A 20,060-nucleotide genomic window follows, 5' to 3' on the forward strand; every position below is an offset into this window, starting at 1 on the left:
TATTGTCCGGATGCTGTATCTCGGCATGGATGGGCGGATTGACTTCAGATTTTCAGGATAGGTGGGTCATGGTCAGAAACCACTAATGCTGTTAATTGGGTAATTTAAAACACAACCCTATTAAGCGAGGATCATTCTTTTAAAAAAACACCCCTTCTTTCAGTAAAATGAGTGTTTTGAGACCCTAATTGCGGATCCTTGTTTTGCTTTTCAAAACCACCCTAAATCCATGTTTTCTTTCACGCGGATGCTTACAAGTATAATTCTGAGTGGCCCCCGGGACCTGATCAGGATGCTGGAATCTAGTGGGTAATCCTACATTTACAGGGATGTTGCTGTCCAAATGGGTCAATTTTTTTCATTGACTTGCCAAGTAGAGTTTTATAACTGTTTTAAAACATGAATGAAGTGATACAGTAGAGATATATCCCAGTGTTAAGCCCAGTTAACACCTATTTGGGCAATTTATTAAACTAATTAGGCTGATACAGGTTTTGGCTATAACCATTACAAAACAAAATCTGACCGACCGACCCTATCCCTTGGAGGGCAAAGGAAAAACAAACAATTTTCTTGGCCTTTTAAAGGCCTAATATAATTTTGAAATTCAAATTGTTGTTCATAATTTATTACTAATAAAATATTTAAATATTTTTTTGTTTTTAATAGAATTGGCCACAGTAATTCAGTAGTACATAAAACTTTCTTGCCTTAACATGGTGATTGTTGATAAAAGGTTGTATTTGAATACAAAAATACACATTTATCTGACCATGGGCAGCGCCATAACCAGACCACAGGGCAATGCTGAGTGAGAAACTTACTACACTACAGTATACACAAAAGAATTAAGACTATTTTAGAACAAAAATCATCAATAAAACTAGAAGTATCAAAAAGTGTGCTAACAGGTTTCATCTTTTGTAAAGATACAAAACAATAAAAAATTTGCAGAAACTCTTGTAGATACACAAACTTACAAAAAATTCACAATTTAAAATAAATAACCTCAAAATGACCCCATAGGGGTTTACAGGGGGGAAATTAAGTAAAAGTACTTCAATATCACTTTGTACATGTGTATCTTATAATTCAGGTTCATACCCTGAAAAAAATTGAGGCTTTAGGTGCTGTAGCTGTTACAAAATTTGAGATTTTGAATAAAAGGAGTATCTTGTGATCCTAGCATCCTCTTTTTATGACATTTTTCAGTAGATATCCACGAAAAAAGCTTATTCCCAAAATTTAAGTTGATTCCGATTTTGCATTGGCAAGTTAATCTATGATTAAATTTGTTTAAATTTTTATTGATTTTTCTATTTGCTGTTTGATTATTGTGTTCTATCCTAGCCACTACGTTTATATCCATTTCCTTTGATTATTTGAATGTAGTTTGTTGTATTTTGAAATCCTGATTTTAAATTATTATGCTGGCATAATGTTTTATCATTTTACAATTTAAATTCTCATAGTGCAATAAGAAATAATAATAATATTAATTTTGTCAATGTATTTGAAAATGCAGTCTAATTAATGCAATATAGTGTGTGCTATGTATTATTTTTTACCTTTCTTTTAATATTATTGTTGTACCTAATTAATTTAGGTAATTCGCGTAATTGAAGTTAATATAGTAAATTATTCTAAGTGTCTTGTAATTATTTATTTGTATTTTTGTATGTAATGGCCATATGGAAGAACAGGGGAATACTTAAATTTCCCCCTGAATATGGACCCAGCATAAAGAAGAAATAAACAAACAAACAAATTTCTTTCCGGTGTACCAGAACGTAATTCAAATTTCACAATATTTTTGCAAAACTAATTAATCTGTAAGAAATTTTTGTACATAAACATTATGTAGCCAGAGGGGTTTTTTTTGGAGAAAAATGAGGGGATGATGCTGTAGATCACGAAATGCACTTTTAATATGTTGTTTAATTATTACAATTGTATTACAATGTATGTTCACAATATTTGAGAAAGTCATAAACACATTAACATGACCCAACAAACTCACAATCGCCAGTATGACACACATTAGTGCTAGTATTAATAACATATTTTTTTAACTTTTTCTGTTCGGGTCAAATTAAAAGGGGACATCTGATAGTGAATACTAATACAAGAAAAATACAAATCTATTTTTATGGTAGTGTTTCATATGAAAATGTTGTTTTGTATAACTCTGTGTCATTTCATTCAAAATGGGCGAGATCCCAATTCAGTAGGTCTCGATTGTACAATGTAGTTAGAGAAAAACAACAAAATATAGGGTTTCTATTATCCATTCATGAGACCCGTGCAGTCCAGGGTAGAGTTTGAAGGTTCCAATGAGTCAAATTGAACATGATAATACAATTGATTTTCTGATGTGGAAAAATATGGCCAAATCAGTAAGAAATTATGTACGAAAAAAAATCATGTAACTATGTTTTTTTCCCATTTATACGGATATTTATTAATTAAAGGCATGTATAGTAGGCATGTATTTCACTATGTGATTTTAAAATATTTTGAATGAAGATGATATATAAATTGATTGTAATTTAAATTATTATATTATTAACTCATACCTAATCTAAAATATAGTATTTAAAAGCAACATGTTGTAAAAGTGCATAATAGGCCACTGATCTGAATTTGTCTGTCTACAATTATGTTCAGTTACTGTGAGGTATTACTTTCTCTGATGGTGGAGCAGTCTCTGCTTCAAGCAGTGCAAAAAATATAATTGTAGAATCTCTTCTCAACCCCCATGCACTGCTTAGTGTGTGCAGATATGTAAATGTATGAACAGAGTCTTGTGGTTTGGAAAGTCACATAAAGCTCATGGTCCCATGTACAGGGTGAGTCAAACCCCATGTACATTAAGTGTCAGACCTATTCGAAAAGAGAAAGGGGCATCCCCGGTTCAGATATCTGTAATCAATCAAAGGCGCTGAGCTGTTGGCCAGGACAATATGATCTGCGTGGGTTTGAGCCTTGGGCTTGCCTTGGTAAGAATTCATTTGCTTATCCCAAAAGGTTTCTGCAATTATATTTACTTACTGTGAGGTTAGTGTTAGAGATAATTTCTCTGGTGAAGCAGTCTCTGCTTCAAGCAGTGCATGAAATATATAATTGTAGAATCTCTTCTCAACACCCTCCCCCATACACTACCTAGCAAGTGCAGATATGTAATGTATGGTTAGCATCTTGTGGTTTGGAAAGTCCCGTAAAGCTGGTGGTCCCAACAGGATGAGTCAAACCCATACAGGTTGAGTGTCAGACCTGTTCGAAAAGAGAAGGGGGCATCCCGGTTCATATGATCAATCCAAGGTGCTCCGAGGGGTTCACTCCCATTGTGGCCTGTACACCATCCCCGATAATAAAAACGCATAAAAAGGATAGTTTTTCGTGGGTAGGCACAATACGTGCGTATTGTGTTTAGGGTGTCAAAAACATGAAAAATTGGAAAAAAGGGTAGCAAAATTACAATTGCTAATACGCGAAAATGAAATTTAGGGTATGAAATTTGATGCAGGGAATAAAATCCTGTTTAGAGCACATGTTACCTGTTTAAGGTATCGTTTTAGCCAAGCTCACAAGCATAACAAATCCTTTATTGCATGCACGCAAGGATTGTTTCGGAAGATCATAAATCAATGTTTAGTGGAAGTAAGAACAGGACACTTAGTGCTGAACAGTTCTTCATTTTACATATTTTCAAAATAAGGTTGTTATGTCAAGAATTCACAATTTTTACGCAATATTCTGTAACTTCTAAATATATTTAGAGAACACCAACAAAATATCGGGTTTCTATTGTCCATTCATGTGACATGGTAGACCAGGATAGAGTTTTGAAGGTTCCAATGAGTCAAATAATTAAGGCCTAACTAATTGAACATGATAATCATGATAATACAATTGATTGTCTGAAAATGCGGAAAAATAGTAAGACTATCTTAGAACAAAAATCATCGATAAAACTAGAAGTATCAAAAAGTGTGCCAACAGGTTTCATCTTTTGTAAAGATACAAAACAATAAAAAATTTGCAGAAACTCTTGTAGATACGCAAACTTACATAAAATTCACAATTTAAAATAATAACCTCAAAATGACCCCATCCATTTATACATGGATTTTTATTAGGCATTTATATATTAGGCATGTATAGTAGGCCTATGTAATTCATGATGTAACTTAAATATTTTGCTTGAATGAAGATGATATTTATTGGTAATTTAAGTTGATTGTAATTTATAATATTTTATCATTAACTCATACCTAATCTATAGCAGAAAATTTGTAAATGCCAATAATATGCACACATGTTGCTTCTCTCAAATGATTTAGCTCTACTAAAGTAGTAACCCCCTCTCTTTGAACTTGGTAGCAAGATATTTTAAAATGTGTAGGCTACAATTGATTAGACTTTAAATTGACAAGACTGGGGAGTGAGGAGTTGAATGTCCTCTACTTTAGTTCAAAACAAAATTAGGGTAGTGAGAGGTGTAAGTTAAAGCCACGATTTTTGCGTGTTACAAATTGGACGATTCCATGATTTTCCGTTTTACATTATAAAGCACTGAAAAGTGAATACAAGCATGTTTTTAAAAGTGTAATTTGTCTCATATAATTATGTACCTTTTTACTGTAGTCTCCCCTCAACATCCCCATTAAAATTAAGCATCACCAATTGTCTTGTGTGTACTGTATGGCCAGAATCTTGCATCGTTGGCCTAGAATAAATGCTAGAATTGATTGTTTAATGGTTGATTACTGCTAAATTATCACTTTTCTTTGTTTTCTTTTGCAAATCAACACAAAAGTTAGACATTTTACAAAGTTTTTCACTATTTTGTGGCATTTTCAAATTTCCATGAGCAAACCCTGAATTCCATGAATTTTTCTGTTTTTCCGTATCACGGAGAAATCGTGGCTTTAGTGTAAGTAACTTAAAGCACTTGACCACCCTATCCTTGACCGAGAGGTATCCTCTGCCATCTGGATGCCCAAACTGTTCTGAATCCCAGGATGCTTTCAGTTTAGGTCATGTAAAGTGCACACCCTCACCGCACCGTTTAGGCCATCTTAATTAAATCCCGTGTCTGAAAGCTGTCACGCACGTTAGTAAAATTGTGCGCGTAGTCCTCTTTGAAATCAAGAAATTCCAATTTTTTATGTCTTTTTAAATTTTTTTAAACAAAAATAAAACTCATAATTTGTATTCGATCATAAGTTTTTTTTGCAATTAATTTTGGACATGAAAACAATAAAAGAGAAGAAGAATAGTTTGTATCAGTGACTTTATTTGTCTACTATTCCAACATTTGCAACATTGGATGATTTTTGCACAAAATTCTTGTCCGAAATTCTATTCTGACACATAAAAATTTACATTAAAAAAATACAATAAAAAAACCCCGCATTACGCATTAGGTTTTCAATTTCTCACAAGCTTTCAGACACTAGGATTTAATTGAGATGGCCTTAGGTGTGTATCTGGGGTGAGGGGGGCAGCAACCCCCCACTCTAAGCTACTGTACGTGTCATTGCCCATGTGGTTGTCTTTAATAGTGCCTATATACGTTTTTGACTCCTCATGGGCTATTGTTCACTGTAGCATTTTATAAAAAAAAAAAAAAAAAAAAAAAATTATTTAAAATCATTATCATGGACTTTTTTGTAAATGCATGTACTTGTGTATAAATCCAACATGCTCTCCCCCCAAATTTGATTTAGGGAATACAGCAATTTCCCAAAATTCATGACAAATGTTTTTGTGCATGGATGATTAACTGGTACACACACACACATGACTAATTTACTAACGTTGTGTGGCGCGCATGTGTGTGTAAGAGATAATCATCTTTGTACATTAATCATTTCCATGAATTTTGGGGAAATTACTGTATATAAGAAACAGTAACTAAATGCAATGATTTAAAAAGGAACCCAAACTAGCTCCATTACCAATTTTTAAATCATTTTTAATATGAAATGTTTTGTATATATTTTAGTATTTTATCCAAATATCTAGCCTAATTCTGCAACTCTTTCATAATGTACCAGGTTGCAGTTTGAAAAAGCATCACACATGACTCACTTTACAGTATTGATATTTCAACACTGCCTGAACCATTGTAGGTGACATTGCCCACGCAAAACCCCTTGCATCTTTCTGCAACGCATTGTGGAAGAATTCATGGATTAAAAAAAACCATGATAAAATAAAAGTGGTGATGATTATATTTATTGATGGATGGTGATAGTTGTTATGTTACATGAATATCATATGGCTAATATTCAGTGCTAAATTTCATTTCCAAGACTCGCAAAATGTGGACATAATGTTAATTCATCAAGCTTTTTCCATGCCCCTGTATTTCCAGCCTTTTGGAAAGTTTATAATCTGTGAATAGGAACACCAGAGCTACAGGTGTTGTACATTAGACTTCATCATGCATGTTCTTGGAAAGAAATGTTAGGATCACAATCTTTCATTTTTATTCTCCATGCTTTTGATGTGCTTTAAAGTATTGTTATTTTGGGATATTTTTAGGTCTACAATACCATCAATGTCAAACATAAATCACTGGTCAATTAGCTCATTTGGTAGAGCATCGGCTTTAGAACCGTAGGTCCCAGGTTCAAATCCTGGATGGTCAGTGGATATTTTCATGTCTGACATTGTTGTATATGGACTTTATGACTTAAAAAATGCCCCAAAATAACAATATTTACTTATAAACTTAGCACATTTTAAGCTAACATAAAGGCACCTGAAAAATTAAAAAGTTCAATTCAAAGTAGTTTATTCACATTATGCTTTTCCATCTTACATAGCAACAACAATAATAGAAAATGAATAATAAATAATACAGTATAATAAATTAAAACACGATACTCTTTGTATGATTGCATTTTTAGCAAGAACACTCAATATGAGTTGGGTAATAAACTATAATTAATACAAAACTAATTTTAAATCAAAATATCAGTATCATGTAAATGAAGTGAAGAAAGTCTTTTGGTTGGCATGTACCAATGAGTTGTACATGTCATTTTCTTCATCACTACTGAGGAAGGTGCAGGATTGGACCTTAAGCGTATTAGCGCTAATTTGCTAATACCCCCGCCAATACCGCTGTTAGCATTAAATTAGAGCCTGATTGAGTCTATGTAATTTAGTGCTAATTGCAACACTAGCCCAAAAGGGTGCTAATTCGCTAAAGACACATCTTTTTTACAAATTGAAGATGTTGTAAGTGAGAGGTGCAATTAGCGATGTAGCGCTAATAAAGTTTTTGTTATAAACATTTTACATATCATTCTAACATAAATTTTGGTTTATAACAACTCGGAAAGCAATGGTGCATTGTAATTAGCGAGTATAATTGCGCTATTAGCGCTAATTAGAGCTATATTAATGACAGCAGTTTTGTATTAGCATTAACATAGGGCAGTTCTTGAACTGATGAGGGCAGTTTTGTAAATTTTGGTTTATACAACGCGGAAAGCAATGGTGCATTGTAATTAGCGAGTATAATTGCGCTATTAGCGCTAATTAGAGCTATATTAATGACAGCAGTTTTGTATTAGCATTAACATAGGGCAGTTCTTGAACTGATGAGGGCAGTTTTGTAAATTTTGGTTTATACAACGCGGAAAGCAATGGTGCATTGTAATTAGTGAGTATAATTGCGATATTAGCGCTAATTAGAGCTATATTAATGACAGCAGTTTTGTATTAGCATTAACAAAGGGCAGTTCTTGAACTGATGAGGGCAGTTTTGTAAATTTTGGTTTATACAACGCGGAAAGCAATGGTTCATTGTAATTAGCGAGTATAATTGCGCTATTAGCGCTAATTAAAGCTATATTAATGACAGCAGTTTTGTATTAGCATTAACATGGGGCAGTTCTTGAACTGATGAGGGCAGTTTTGTATTATGCGTTAATGTAATTACAATGGTTCTTGTAATTAGGACAGTTTTCAGATTTGTGGTTTTGTTATAAACATTCCCGCACGTATTGTACTTCCATAAATTGTTTTGGTTTAAAACAAAAGCAGTTCTCGAAAGAATTGGTGCAACTCTTATTAGCAAGTATTTAGCACTTAAATGCTACATCAGGCTACTAGGGAAATCAGCGTCAGACTACCAGGTACTGCTAATTAGTAGTACTAGCAGTCGCCCGTCTTTCGCGGTCACCGTCTTTCGCGGTCACTGTCTTCTGCGGTACTGATATTTTATATAATTAAAATGTTCTATTTTTAAATGTTCTATTTAATGTGATTAGTGAGGTGAGAGAATATTGTCATTTAGAATTACAATTGAGAAGGTCAGATGCAATTTCAATGTTTGAGTTAATTTTGTTACCTTGGGTTGCACCCAATTTTCAAGGTTGTGGTGCAATTTCACCTGATGCAGGGCAATTTGAAGTGCAGTCTCAGAACAATCAAAATCCACATGGGCCTAAATATTTTGCACAGACACAAACTACCTTGTTGAAAAGTCACCCAATTTTTTTCTTAACCATGATCTGTTCCTATGGGAAGTCTCAGTGAAATCCGGAGTGTAATTGTTTAAAATTCACCCATTTGGGTTATCAAACCATAAGTTTGTTACCAAACCATAAGTTTGGCAACCCTGATTAATTTGTCCTTCAATTTAAAAGCTTCACTTACAAACTAATTCAATAAACAAACACTCTACTGTTCCAAAAAAACAGACACTGTTGAACACAGAATACATGCTAATGTTGACAAATTATTGAATAAACAATAGATGTTAATTGAGTTTCTACTGTGTCATGTAATAGTTAAGACTACCGGCATACGTCTACTGTGTCATGTAATAGTTGAGACTACAGGCATATTATCCTCATACCGATGACAGGACAGAAGGCCTATTTCAGGCTATGTCAACATTGTATTGTATTAATGTGTTGGTGTGAAATGTGTTAGCTCGCAGGGAGCTGTTAGTGCTTTTTAAAGTAATTAACATTATTTGACATCTTTAACGTAAACAAAAACAAAATTGGTAGTTTTATTGGGGTGCGGACAACCTTACTCTACGCAACGCAAAAATCTGTTTTCCGAAATAATGTAAAACATTTTTAGCCTTACCAATTCGCCAAACTCAGTAATTTATTATAGATTAGTACTAAAATGCTACATTACACTGGTTAGCTTTATAAGTACTAATTGCACACCACTGACTGGAGCAACTTCAATTGATCAAATTAGTTGCAGAGTGCTAGGTAATGATAATTAGCGTTAAAATGCTACATCATGCTAATTAGCACTATGTAATAATAATTAGTGTTATTAGCCCTACATCACGCTAATTAGCACTAGGTGCCGATAATAGGACTTATTAGTGCTAAAACACTACATCACACTAATTAGCACTAGGTACTAATAATTGGCATTATTAAAGCTGGAATGCTACATCATGCTAAATTAGCACTATAATAGTGCTAAATAGCACCTATATTGCTAGCAAGTGTGTGCAAATTACTACTCATTGACATTGTTAGCATTAGCGCTGGTGCTAAAAGTAGGCATGTCCATTAATAATTGAAGAACTTTTAAATTGATTCAGACCTAACCTAATGGCTGGGAATTGATGAAAGAAACATTTTGGCGTTTAAATAATCTTAATCGGACGTTTCATTCCAGAGATATGGCCTTTCGAGTGTCACAGTTTTATATATAGGCTTCTAGAACATGTTAAAAAGTCCAAAAGGAATACTAACAGAAAGTGCAATTTTAAGGTGCTTTTATCTGGAACATTATATTTGCTTATAACAACATGTATGATCATAGATGGCTGCCATGGAAAATATATCCATAGAGGAGCTAAGTGCATTAATTCCAATGAATAGTTAAATTTTATGAGTATGTAAGTTTGCTTGTCTGAATCAATCCAAATTCAGAGATAATTGCGTTTCAACACCTGATGCACAGAATGGTGTCACTTCAACCTGTTGTAGTTCTTATCTCATTAAATTTCTTTTCTTTAAAAAAAGTTGATCCCTTGATAAAGGAAGGTCCTCTCTAATGATATTTGAACTATAATCTAGTCAACTGGACTTCTATTTTGAGTGGGAAATTTCCATGTCCAATCTAAATGCATCATCAGCCCTACTGATCATCTGGCGGTAAAAGTTCATGACCTGTGAAAAGGATGTTGTAGTATCACAGGTCACCTTTGAGTTCAACCTGCGAGGTATCTTCCTGATTGCTGAACTGTAGGCCCCAGCCAATTTGTGTGGTAGGCTGCCTCCCCTATTGAGTGAAGGCTCCTCCTGTTTCATATAAATAGTTTCTTTGACCCCTCGCTCATACCATCTGCTTCTCTGTCCAAAGGTTCAAAGAAGCTATTTATGTAAAACGGGAGGAGCCTTCACTCAATAGGGGAGGTGGCCTACGACACAACTTGGCTGGGGGCCTACAGTTCAGCAATCAGGAAGATACCTCTCAGGTTGAATCTCAAAGGTGACCTGTGATACTACTACAACATCCGCTTCACAGGTCAATGAACTTTTACCGCAGATGATCAGTAGGGCTGATGATGCGTTCGGGATTTTTCTATAATACATCCCAATATTCTATTAATGTTACAAAGAGTGTGAAATCTTAATTTATGGTATCAAATTCAAATATGTTCACAATAAAAGGCCTAAAAAAGAAATGCTGTATTGCCCTTAAAGCTCTAAGTCAGGGTTGGTCACTCAATCTGCTTTTTATTTGTTAAATATTATGCTACAAAAAATACAAGTTCACTATCAAAGCAAATACATGTATGATGGTAAATGGTATTATCAGAGTTGTGGCGGTGGTAATGAATTACAAACAGGCAAAATATTTTGAATTTTATACTAAGTACATATGAAAATTCAAATATGGAAAAAAAAAAAACCGCAACCCTATTTTGTTCAGATTTTCTGTCTAATGTCCAGAAAGGGGCAATACTAATCTCTTTTTTAAACCTACTTTCATCAGTCTACAAAGATCAAAATTAACAATTCTTTATGGTACAAACAAATGCGTAGATATGCTACTACCTACATGTACGTGTAATACTACCCTGCTTTCACACTAATTAGCACTAGGTACTAATAATTGGCATTATTAAAGCTGGAATGCTACATCATGCTAAATTAGCGCTAATAGTGCTAAATAGCACCTATATTGCTAGCAAGTGTGTGCAAATTACTACTCATTGACATTGTTAGCATTAGCGCTGGTGCTAAAAGTAGGCATGTCCATTAATAATTGAAGAACTTTTAAATTGATTCAGACCTAACCTAATGGCTGGGAATTGATGAAAGAAACATTTTGGCGTTTAAATAATCTTAATCGGACGTTTCATTCCAGAGATATGGCCTTTCGAGTGTCACAGTTTTATATAGGGCTTCTAGAACATGTTAAAAAGTCCAAAAGAATACTAACAGAAAGTGCAATTTTAAGGTGCTTTTATCTGGAACATTATATTTGCTTATAACAACATGTATGATCATAGATGGCTGCCATGGAAAATATATCCATAGAGGAGCTAAGTGCATTAATTCCAATGAATAGTTAAATTTTATGAGTATGTAAGTTTGCTTGTCTGAATCAATCCAAATTCAGAGATAATTGCGTTTCAACACCTGATGCACAGAATGGTGTCACTTCAACCTGTTGTAGTTCTTATCTCATTAAATTTCTTTTCTTTAAAAAAAGTTGATCCCTTGATAAAGGAAGGTCCTCTCTAAATTTGAAGTATAATCTAGTCAACTGGACTTCTATTTTTGAGTGGGAAATTTCCATGTCCAATCCTAAATGCATCATCAGCCCTACTGATCATCTGGCGGTAAAAGTGTTTCCTGTTTCATATAAATAGTTTCTTTGACCCCTCGCTCATACCATCTGCTTCTCTGTCCAAAGGGTCAAAGAAGCTATTTATGTAAAACGGGAGGAGCCTTCACTCAATAGGGGAGGTGGCCTACGACACAACTTGGCTGGGGCCTACAGTTCAGCGATCAGGAAGATACCTCTCAGGTTGAACTCAAAGGTGACCTGTGATACTACAACATCCGTTTCACAGGTCAATGAACTTTTACCGCCAGATGATCAGTAGGGCTGATGATGCGTTCGGGATTTTCCTATAATACATCCCAATATTCTATTAATGTTACAAAGAGTGTGAAATCTTAATTTATGGTATCAAATTCAAATATGTTCACAATAAAAGGCCTAAAAAAGAAATGCTGTATTGCCCTTAAAGCTCTAAGTCAGGGTTGGTCACTCAATCTGCTTTTTATTTGTTAAATATTATGCTACAAAAAATACAAGTTCACTATCAAAGCAAATACATGTATGATGGTAAATGGTATTATCAGAGTTGTGGCGGTTGTAACAAATTACAAACAGGCAAAATATTTTGTGAATTTTATACTAAGTTCATATGAAAATTCAAATATGAAAAAAAAAAAACGCAACCCTATTTTGTTCAGATTTTCTGTCTAATGTCCAGAAAGGGGCAATACTAATCTCTTTTTTAAACCTACTTTCATCAGTCTACAAAGATCAAAATTAACAATTCTTTATGGTACAAACAAATGCCGGGACAAATGCGTAGATATGCTACTACCTACATGTACGTGTAATACTACCCTGCTTTTATGAAATTTCAAAATACAGATATCAGCCTCAAAGTTTTGTAATGAATAATGTCAATAAACCAACCAAGTAAGAAAATAAACACAACTTCTGGTGTTGAATTTCAACAAAAATAGTATTAATATTACGTAGAAAATGTATAGGCCTACATTTTGATACCTGGGATGTGACCTAATAATTTGTTCATCTCGGCAAGATTTTTGTTATGAAGCACCTGAAAGTTAACCTAAATCTAGGCTAAACAATACATTTTACCATACATTTGTACATGTACTTCAAAAGAGTATTTACATTATACAAGACTTGATCATGCAAAATACAAAAACTCAAATTGTCAAAAGGATTTTTTGGTGGGCAACTGCTATTATGCAAAGATACTACAGAAGATGATACACTTGTAATACAATGTATCATGTATGTCGATCAACACAGAATAAACTGTGAATTGTTGATTAGGCACAAAAAAAAAAAAAGTTTGTCTCAAAGCTCACGAGTGGTTTGAAAACAAAATAATGCGAAATGCGATTTTTTTTTTTATTATTCCCGACTTGGTATTCTAATTTAAAATGTCTGAAGAAGAAATATATAATGTACATTTTTATTTGGAAATTGCTACATCATTACATGTTCTGAGTATGAGTGCTTTGAGTTCATGACTTTTATGTAAGGTTATAACTAAATCATTCTGAATCATTATGTGAAACATATTACTTGGGATACTATCAGTGTACCAAATCTGAGCCCCAAATTAGCTACTTTTATTTGCTGTTTTAACATTTTGGCCATTTATATTTTACCTATGTGGCTCATGTACACATGATATCAGTATAGAAAAGGAAGGAAAGGATGGAGAAGAAGAAATTACAGGATCACAATATACCCTGCATGTGGGTGTAACTACCCTTACGAAAATGCAATCACCAAAAAAAGCTTGCGCAGACTTGCAGCAAGCATGTACACGCTTGCTGCAAGCTTGTGCAAGTAACAGCGAAGCATGCACAACCTTGCGCAAGCACTATGCAAACTGCACACACTGCAAGCATTGAGCTTGCGGATGCATGCACTGCTTGCGAAAGGTTGCGCAAGCACTTGCAAACTGCACACACTGCAAGCATTAAGCTTGCAAAACCAGCTGCATGCATCCTGCAAGCATCAATGTGCTTGCAAGTTGTTATTGCAAAACAAGCTTGCAATGCAAGCACTTGTCTGCTTGCAATGCAAGCACCTGTCTGCTTGCAATGCAAGCACCTGTATGGTGCTCCTATAGAAAGGAGGGATCTGCAACCATCCATTAATGTACAATAACAATGGCAGCTCACACATCAAATGGGATGACGGTTGGTGTTGCAATTTTTGTCCAAATTTGGGGCTAAATTTTGCGTTACAGAAAAGGAATTTTATGGGGTCCACTACCAATTGAGGCTGGGTATCGCCATCGAGACGACTATGACAGTGACAGCGTAGTTATGGTAGTAAAAGCTTAAGCAGATTCATGCATGAGACAATGTGATTGTGAGATGATGTTGCACAATCCATGAATCATGTACACGCACGTCGGACACTGTGTGATCGATGATCGGCTGATGAGTGGCAGCTTGAGGTGTGTGAACTACTGTAAGTATACAGTCGACATTTTGATTTCATTTTTGAAATAAAATTGATAAGCTTACCTACAATATCTGAATATCATCTTACGTAGCTTTTAATTACTACACATTTTTTTCGAGTGAAGTCCTACAATGTACATTGTACATCATTTTATACGGTACTGTATGGTGTACATGCATGTACAGTATTGTATGAGAGGCTACAAAAAAATGTAGCATGAAACTATTGCATTTGGGTTTTTTTCAGTACGGTAGGGTTTACTTGAGAACTCTAGCTTTGAATTTGCAAACGTCACACGATACGCATGTACGATAGTTTTACTCATCCGATGCTAGACTAGTACTAGAGTGCGGTATGTTGCTATAGTTTTTCGGTTGAACAGCGTTGACATTTTTGCAATGGATTATGTATTTCTCATTCTCAATTTCTGTTAATTTTGAATTTGAAATTTGGATGAACATGATTTCAACAAATCTGCTGTTGCATCTTTTGAGAAAAAAATTGCCTTGTATTTTGAACAGTCTAAATTTTTTTGAAGTGCATTATTTTGATGCAATATCACCCGTCATGCATCGGCTGTGTTTACAATGTACTTAATTCTGAACTTCCATTGCTTTACATTACAGGTGTCATGCTTCAGCGAATCTGACTAGATTTTGAATGCAACATGCAGTCTGACAGAGCTGTAAACAACGAATGTGAAGCAGTGAGCAAATTTGTGGCTAGACTTCAGTTCTAGAGAGCAAGGTACGGTAGATCAGCGTTGTTATTTTTGCAATGTTTTTCACTCGGTTAAATTATTTGGACATTAATGGATGATTACTTTGATGAGTCAAATGTAGCTTTTTACTGTCTTTAGAGCACATGATGAGTCAAATGTAGCTTTTTACTGTCTTTAGAGCACATGAGCAAAAGTTGAAAGTGCAATTTTAACAACTGTTTACTCCCTTAACTTCCATTTCTTTTAATGGGTGTCATGCTTCATTGATTTCTAAGTCTAGATTTGAGCTAGCAATGACTCTATACTATAGCCTATAATCATGTTGTCTTTGATGCAAGAAATTGACGGAATGAAAGAGTTACGGTACTGTTCATAACAGGAACCATGGATCACTCTACTCCCGGGTAAGTTGCTCGAGAAGTCGCTCACCGATCATGAGCTTCACATTTGAGGCTAGAGAACATTGCATTAGAAAGCTAACTATAAAAAATTATTAAATTTGTGTACATTGTGGAACATTCAACTACGCTTGTTACTCCGCGACTAATCATGCTAATACACAAGCGTACAACGCGCTACTCTCTCTGGCGTCCATTGCGAGGTTATCTGCGCATAAACAGCTTACTACGCACAGCCACGCAAAGAGTATGTTCCACGATGTACACAAATTAAGTAATTTTTCTATAGTCAGATTCATTGAAGCATGACACTGTGTAACTGGGAAATAATTCCCTGTAAAACCGCGTGAACCAGGGGCTTTTTACAAAGTACTAGCCCTTGGTCCGGTGCTTCTTATTTCTCAGCCATATACACAACAATTTTCTCATCCATTGAATAGCCCCTGATTCATTAAAAATAGCCCTTGGTTCCCTGTAAAACCCTGGCGCTTCTTAATCACAGCCTATGTGTAAAGCAATCACGATAGACAATCGCATGAAATATGTTGCTAAAATTGCACTAATAAAGTTTTGGACTGTTCAAAATAAGCAATCTTTACTCAAAAGATACGACTCAATAACTTTCATCATTAATTTAAAACAGAAAATAAACATTGGTTCCAAAAAATGTCGACTCTGACTCTAACTTCAAATGCGTACCATGTGCAAATTTGAAGCTAGAGTTCTCAAGTAACTCCCGGGATCACTACAATGACTACTTGATGATGTTACATGTATGCATTGGGCCATGCGTCCTGAACTCGCCGACTTTGGGTCACATACACCTTGATTTTTCTGTCATGAGTACGGTACCAAAGGTCATATTTGGAAATCTATACACCCTATGATAGTAAAAGTATACATTTTTTGAAAGCTATTGATCCCAGGAATCTCAAAATGGTGTCAGAACTAGTGTAGGGTGTATGTGGAAAGAAATAATGTAAAAAATGCAAGCAATTTTTTCATGATGAAGATGAACCTTACTTGGGTTACCTTACCGGTTACTGATTTTCATTCATATGTACCCCTCCATTCTTAATGCAGTTTTAAAAAGAGAACATTAGCTTTCTAATGATATCGCTTCATGATAGAAAACAAAAATGGGCTCAGCGCAACAATATCTTAACTCCAATTTGGGCAAAAATGAGAGTATGAAAATGTAGCTAGCAACACCGTCCATTTGACAGCCACAAAATCTTAACTCCACCATGGTATATATACACAATACACAGCTGAAATATCAGGCTCCTGAATGTGTCACAGCAACAACATCTTAACTCCATGGAGCTCTATAGAGTTTGCATTGGCTCTGCAGGGGATCTTTTGCACTCTGCACCACAAAATCTTATCTCCATGGAGTTACGATGTTTTTTTGTGTTTTTCTCAAAATGGCAATTTTGGAGTTACGATACTCTTGCGCTGAGCCCTCGCAATGTGTATTTCAGAAAATGGCTGGTGGATTTTTTTTTACCATCGCAATGCAAGATACTGTGAACTACCAAATCGCAATGTCAGTTTAAAATAGTTGCTAACCGTAATATAAAGGCAAAAAAGAAAACATGTGCATGGTCTGCAATTTATCGGTTTTTTTAAAATAATGACTGCATCTCCATTCTCCACCACTCAATCAGACTCGACAGCTTGTCAAATGCCATTTTTAAATTATTTCATGCATTTTTTACACAGGTACTCTGATTCGTTTTCTGATGATGCAACCAGGATGCTTGAAAAGTCCAAGACTCAATGGATCACCTTTGTTCCATAACCATTAAGGTACCGGTAGAGGACTTTTTTTGTTTTTGCTATAGCCCCCATATGAAATGTATTTAATTATGTTTGTACTCACTCAGGTAGCATTGTGTGTGAATTTTACATCCGAACTAAGTGCTATTTTTTTTTATGGGCATTTTAGTGTTTAAAATGGCCCAAAATGAGGGTTGAATATTGCCGTCCATTTCTAATCGTCACCCCCATAGACTTTACATGTAAAATAAAAAGGCTCATACAAATTTAATAGCACCTAGTTCGGATGTAAAATTCACACAAAATGGGTTTTTGAGTGATCACAAAGATAATTAAATACTTTTCATGCGGGGCCTATGTGGATTTTTTTAAAATGTATTCCTTATACAATGAAATTTCACAATAAAATGTCCATTGGAAACAAAGGTGGGATACACGACATACACACTGAAGTCTGGAGGAATTCATTTAAATACTAAAGGTATGGCAATTAAAAAATGTGTGACCCAAATCACCAGTCTCATAGATCATCCAAATCAATCATCCCCTTACTTTATCTTATCAGAATGGAGATTTTTGCATGGATCATTCATATTTTTCTCATATAATCCTTGAATGACATTTTATAGGGTCTAGAAAAAATGTATATGGTGGGTCAGGTATTTTCACGTCTCTTTTTCTCATTTTGAATGTTCATCAAAACGATTTGTGTTGGTTTAATTGATGGGGGCTATGAAACTAAAAGTGAAATACTTTAATGATCCTAATTTCTCAGTTCTCATAGACACAAAATATTTTTTCAGAATGGTGTTATTTCAGAGATGTGTAAGTGGGAATATTCATTTTGCTAATTGAAGTGTAACTAACAGTAACTTATCTACAATTTGCTTTCAGTTGCTGCTGAAATGTGACCCAACTGTGGCAGGAATAGAAGACAGACTTCCAACAATTGCAATTCATCAAGAAGAAAATGCTCTACATAAATCAGCCATGCAAAATGACGAGTTAAGATGTTACACAAAAAAGTCATGTGAACCTTGCACAAATTTTGCCTGTCAAAGATGGATTTATCTGGGTCATGCACTTATGATGCACATGAAACTTAACTTTAAAGACCATTTTGGATTCATTTTAAGGCAGTGTAAAATGGATCCATCAGAACTTCTGATTGTGGTATTAAATTGGCAAAATATAAAGAATATAGTTATATCCGACGAACCTCGACTTTGGAGCTCTTATGGGCAATACATTTTTTAGGCCTCATGAATATCCAAAAATATACAGTGGAACCTCATTAACACAAAATTGTCAGGGCCTCAAATTTTAATATTTGCAAAAAGGGTTTTGTGTTATCAGGTCATTTGTTAATATTGTACATGTATAAAATATGCTCGGAACTTGAAAAACATTTGGTGTTATCAGGAATCTTGTGTTAACAGTTTTGTGGTAACCAGTTTCCACTGTATCTACATTGTACAATAATATGTAACATCATTTAAGCCACATTAACCTGCCTTTTTATTGTTTGATTTAAAAATATGAATTGAAGATTTTAAAAAAGGGACATTTGAGTGTGTTTGCTAGGTGAGTGACTATTCCATTTTTCACCCTAATGTGACAGTGAAGTCAACGCGTTGAGAAAGTTGTTTCGCTTGTGTATCTATGCGGCGTCTTTAAGCATGTCCGCCGGCACTTTGAGCGAATGCTAGCAATTTTAAGCTGATGCGCTCAATAAAATACGCACTGATGTCGCTGCCACATTAGGGTGAAAATGGTATACCTATTGCCAATGATGCTTATTTATGACATCTGGATAGACTTTAAATATTTATACTGCGAAATGTAATCAGCATGATCAGTAAAATGTTTTGAATCTGTCAAACCACCGGTCAAAACCAAGCAGTTTTTAGCTAGACGACAGTAAGTTTTTAGCATGGTTTTGACGGATTAAGTAAATTTTAGTTCTTTATTCACCAAACCTGCTGTATCTATTGAAATGTATGATCAGTATTTTTTTGGAAAATGTGTTGCCCAGGTATGCTACGTACGTAGCTATGAATTAGGTAAAATGATGTGCAATGTTTCCAACAATTATTATTATCATTATTATTTATCCAGTATATGTCTTTCATGCTTGATTAGTTAAACGCTTAGCTTCAAGGTGTAAGTGGGGAACCAAAAAAATGCAACAGTGAACTACATGTAAAACAACTAGGGTGCAAAATCAATGATTAAGGTATAGCCGGGTGAAATAACTACACATGCAGAAAGTCTTATTATTTTACAAGATTGTACTGTTACTTGAAACAAAAAATTTAATTGCCAACAAAGACAATTTAGATGTGAAATGTATCATATTTGTTTGAAAATATATCCAACCATAACATGTTACTGAACATTGTAAACAAGTCTAGAAAAAATATTTTCTATTATCTGTATTATTTCTTAGGAACAGCCAAGTTTTAGTACTGTGTCATGAAATTTGTTCAATCTCAATCTCAATAGTTCATGAATGTAAACATCGGTTAAACCGCTCTAAAATATGTGTACTAGTAAAATATTAAAGCGAAAAGATGGCAAAAACTGATGTATCTATTTGAATAAACTTGAGGACTGTGCTGCAGACAGATTGAAGAAACATCAATGTTATGTAAAAAATTAGTAGGTTTACACTTACAGTAGGTTTACAGTTACAGGTGAAATACATATTTCCAATTAAATTGGATCTGATGTCTATATCCCACCGTGCGCACATTTGGCAAGTGCATTGCAAGCTTTCACATGGCTGTGTATTGCAAGCTTATGCATGCTTGTGAAAGATGGGCTTGTTTGCGCATGCATCAACCAAGACACTGCGGGTGCTTGCAGTGAAAGCTTATGCATGCCCA

General features: G+C 34.7%; 1 long non-coding RNA gene across 1 annotated transcript; it reads left to right on the plus strand.

Moving 5' to 3' along the window:
• The first annotated feature begins 14,168 nt into the window (after positions 1-14,168).
• On the plus strand, positions 14,169-19,810 carry LOC140145586 (uncharacterized). Its single transcript, XR_011858101.1, has 4 exons — positions 14,169-14,277; positions 14,898-15,018; positions 17,116-17,202; positions 18,067-19,810. It is a non-coding gene; the product is annotated as an uncharacterized lncRNA (long non-coding RNA).
• Positions 19,811-20,060: the final 250 nt, after the last annotated feature.

This window comes from Amphiura filiformis, unplaced genomic scaffold, assembly GCF_039555335.1.
Source record: "Amphiura filiformis unplaced genomic scaffold, Afil_fr2py scaffold_429, whole genome shotgun sequence".
Taxonomy (NCBI): Eukaryota; Metazoa; Echinodermata; class Ophiuroidea; order Amphilepidida; family Amphiuridae; genus Amphiura; species Amphiura filiformis.